The sequence below is a fragment of the Coregonus clupeaformis genome, unplaced genomic scaffold, assembly GCF_020615455.1.
Source record: "Coregonus clupeaformis isolate EN_2021a unplaced genomic scaffold, ASM2061545v1 scaf4972, whole genome shotgun sequence".
NCBI lineage: Eukaryota > Metazoa > Chordata > Actinopteri > Salmoniformes > Salmonidae > Coregonus > Coregonus clupeaformis.
In genome coordinates, this window is record NW_025538426.1 from 13,099 (window position 1) to 17,765 (window position 4,667).

Genomic DNA, 4,667 nt, shown 5'->3' on the forward strand with positions numbered 1-4,667 from the left:
CTCTCACTGTTCAAATAAACCTACCATTAAAATTATAGACTTATCAGTGTCTTTGTCAGTGGGCAAACGTACAAAATCAGCAGGGGATCAAATACTTTTTTCCCCTCACTGTATGTCAGCGGACACCACAGCTACGTAGAAGGAACGCTTTCACAATAACGTTATCATGACTTATGTAGGGACTAAAATAACTTTGGTCACGTCCTGGAACGTAATTTTGTTAGCTGGGAAAACTCACTCTAGAAACGTATTCCAGTTTCTGCCTGCCAGCTGGAATGGGAAACCTTTGCCAGTGGGTGTGCGTGTGGAAACTACCTGCTCCTCCCCCTCTGAAGCATAGGTTACTGTATCCTACTGACAACGTTACAAGCATGATTCAGACATTAGGGAGATATGTTTAATTTGAGAAGAATGGATGAACTTTTTCAATGCTAGTTAAGGATATATAGTCACCACGTTTCACATTGGATTTATTAACAACAAATAGTTACGACCTGTTTTTAATTCTAGTGCTGCACTGCAACAAACAAGGTTGTTAGCTAGCTAGCTAACATCTGCTCTGTTCCAACGTTAAACCAACTCTGAAGTTCAAAGACATTCAAAGTACCTCCACAGAAGCCGCTCCTCCCCGTAGGTATAATTCTGTGGGGCCTAATTCAGATAATGCAGGTCATAACACGATGCCCAGCTCTTCAATGCAAGCTTCCTCTATCCTCTAGGGAGAGCTCTCCACACCCGCAAAATGTCGCACCTTACACTGTGATTGGCAGCACAGTGTGCTCTGAATTATTTTCATATACAGATACTCTGTGGTGTGTGCTAGTGTATTTATTCTCCCACTTGGATGTCACTTCCACAAGCTTTAAATTGAGGGCCAGGTTGTCAGGATGGGTAATGCTACAAGTACACATTAATTACAAGTACTCCTAAAGATACACTTCATTTTAACTAGCTAAATCCTGTGTAACAACTAGTAATTACATTGTACTTGGCTAACATTACACGTACTATGCTTTGAAATAGTGTCTTATTCTTCATCTGGGATTTGGATTTGTAAAATGTATTATAAAATGTATTTAATATATGTCTGATCAGGCTCAGGTAGCATCAGGTTTGTATTTTCATGCTGATCAAAGCTCTAATCAAATCCAGACATTTATAAGCATTATAATGCTTTTTGAATGACACTTCCGGTTTTAGCGGAAAATACCGGGTTACCCGGGAGAAGAGTGATTTATTCTCGGATGGAACATTTGTAAAACACCGGGGAAATATTAAACCCTGATGCGCATACCAGTTGATTCACAAGACACCAACTAAGTAACTTACATATCTGGGTATCTTCATTAGGCCTAATGGCATTTCATGTCCATGATAGGAAGTTTGTTGTAGTGACTCAGTAAGGCTAATTGTAAAAGTAACCCTCTAAAGTGCCATGTTTGTACAGTTTATTATGTGGAGGAAACATTTAGGCAGCCAGGACCATACACCAGGACCGCTCAGTAGCGCCGCACTGTAGGCCTAGCTCTTACTGCAGTCCAGTGCCATGGACATCTTGAAGTTTGGCCTCTAGTAATTTAGGAGGGCAACTTTGATGAAGGCCTCCTCACCTGGTCTTATCGTATACAAGGCTCTACAGACATGTAAAATAAAAACAGACTATTTGTATTGTTCATATTATTTGCGTTGATGATGTGTTGAAGTCAAGTGGTTCAACATTCAAATGCGACGGTAAGTGGAACACTTTGCGCCACCAAGTGGACACTTGCTCAGTTCCCTTGTGGCATCAACGCTACCAGAGATATTTGATATAAGATCAAATGTTATGTCAATATTAATTATCTCTAAAATTGATTCCCCCACCCGTATTTCTATATTATTATTCCGATTTAGCTGTTAATCTGGATTTAATTTATAAACGCTTTCCATCACTTTCGATTGGAGGGCAGATGACCACGTGACTTGAACCTGCCAATTTGTTACTTTGTAACAGTCAAAGTGGTTATTCCCAACGTTGATCAACTCCCAATCCATGCCAAAGATTTTAAAGCATTATCTTTAAAAGCATTATCACTGTACCATTTACATCCTGTATCCTGTGCATGTAGACGAATAAACATTGATTTGATTAGATGATTAACGCACCATTCACATCAGCTACTCATAGTCAATATAACAGTGACTGACTTGACCATCACTTTCTAGCCATCATTGACATTGAGATGAAGATGGTCAAACGTGAAAATATAGCGACAACATCGTGATCCTAATTGAATATAACAAAGCAATTCTGTTTTCTTTGCCTGATTTATCTTTACAATGACAGGGGTGAACCGTTCCTGGAGGTACTGCAATACCAGGTCGAGATGCGTGGAGTGGACGGAGGCCCTATTCCATCTCCCTGTTCCCCCAAAATCAATTTAATATATGGTCCCCAGATAGGGGACGATTATCGGATATTAAACTGATAAGAAGAGATTTTTTTCTTTTGGAAAAGTTTTTATTTGTCAATTCCTTTAAAACAGCTCACATTTGAAATAATTTACACAATAAAAACGGCATAAAAGTGCATTAAAACCAGCATTACATTACAGTTACATTTTTTAAAAGGTACATGTTGTTTATTTAAAACAATAAACAATCCTACATAAAAGTACCCATTCCTGTAAAGCCAATTAGTAAAAGCCATTTTAAAATGTGTGTACATGATTTAACAAAGTAAAAACATTTTTTAAGAGCATAAAAAGCCTGTCAAAAAAGTCACTTTGTTAAAAAAGCTGTCTTCGGTCCCTTTGTACAAAAAACGGGGTGAGTCCTTATCAAAAAGCCTCCTCCCTGCTCTTCCTGAAACGATCTGCACCCCGTCCGTCGGGGCCCAGAGGGAGACTCCTCCCCTAGGCGCACCCTACAGCGCTGTCAGGCGTGGCGCCGGGACCTTGGGTGTTGTGGGGGACCCTTCGCCCGGGGTCGAGGCCCCCTGTCGGTGGCCGTACCACCCCAGGGCTTCCGTGGCTACCAAAGCCACTGCCTGGGGGTGGTCTCAACCTGTTTCCCTACCAGCAGGTTGCGGGAGGACCACAGTGCGTCCTTCAGACACGGTGAGGGTGGGCCAGAGTTGTGTGAAGGCCCTTTGTTGTGAACAGGCCTTCGGCCCACCCATACAGCACGAGCTGGGGCGTTGAGGGTCCTCCCCCTGCGTGGCAGGCGTGGGGAGATCAGGGGGCCTGCTTCCTTCCACAGGTCCCGTGCGGCTCTGCACTCCCAGAGCAAGTGCCTCACCGACTCCTCTTGGCCGCAGACTGCGGTCGGGGGCACGCGGATGTCCTCGCCATGCCCCGGGAGTGCATACACGAAGCCCGACCGGGAGGATCTCATGGGCGACCATCCAGGACGGGTCACGGTGCCGATTCAGCAGAGGCGGGATGGGACAGCGTTGCGCCAAACCGTTGAGGGGGCTCGCTTATAGTAAGCTCCGCGCACTGGACACACCGTTCCCGTTCCTGCACAAGAGAGAGAAGAGAGCGGTGTTTAGTTAAAACAGTGACAGGCTCCTTTTCCAGTTTAAAATGTCTTTAAAAACGTTTTGAGCTTGGGCGTAGTGTGTGGGGAGCAGGAAAAGAGACTGGGGCTCGCAGGTCGACTGGGATCAACCTCAGAGACCTGAGGTGAAGACCCCAGCCAGAACCGTGCGAGGGCCTGGGTCTTTGTTGCTGACCGGGGAGGTGGCAAGAGTGAGATGTAACGCTGTGGAAGCGGCTGCCCAGGAACAAGTAGAGGTCAGGTAAGCCTTTTTCCCCCCCCCTTGAACCTGGGCCTCTTTACCAACCCCTCCCTCCTCAGCCTCTCCCACTTGCTTCCCCACAGAAAATAAAATAACATCCGGTCCAGAGCTAAAAGAGTTGTTCGTGGTGGGATAAAACAGAACTGGAGTCACTAAAAGGACAGGTAAAATCACAGCCTTGATGACAAAACCTTGCCCTCAAAAGTCAGCTGTCTCAGTCCCCAAAACCCTAGTCTCGTCTAACTTTGTCCCTAACATCCCGGTCCAATTACCACTCACCTCCTCCTCCCTGTCAAATTTTACCCCTAGAACCCCAATGTCCGTCATTCTAACCGTCAGTGGTAGTCTGGTCAAGTCTGAGTCTGTCCACGGTCCGAAAAATTGTGCCTCTGTCTTATCTCTGTTCGAGTCTCGCCCCAGAGGCTCGGTCCGTAGCCATGTCAGTCCCTGTCCAGAGTCCTGTCAACAGATAAAAGGTCGGTGCATAAAAATGTTGACGTCGTCCATATAAAAAGACGCACTTGGGTCATCCCCCACTCCCCGGGGATACCCACCCCACTGATCCGTTGGTCCCTTCTCAAGACCTGTGCCAGTGGAATTCTATGTAGGCCACAAACAGGAGGGGAGATAATGGACATCCCTGACGGAGCCGCAGTGTACTCCCACTGCTCTTGACAAATGCCCATTTACAAGGGATTCTGCTGGTGATGTCCCCACCACAGCAATCCCACCCAAGCTAGAAACCTTTCAGGAAATCCCATTTTTTGCAGTACCTTGAAGAGGTACTGGTGCGAGTTAACCCATCAAAAGCTTTCTCAAAATCTAAATTTAGGACTATAAGCCGCATGTTTCTGTCTCTCGCATAACAGATGGCATCCCTGATCAG

General features: G+C 45.4%; 1 pseudogene; it reads right to left on the reverse strand.

Annotated features, from left to right (window-relative positions):
- Positions 1-2,323: 2,323 nt before the first annotated feature.
- On the reverse strand, positions 2,324-2,501 carry LOC121563493 (annotated as a pseudogene).
- Positions 2,502-4,667: the final 2,166 nt, after the last annotated feature.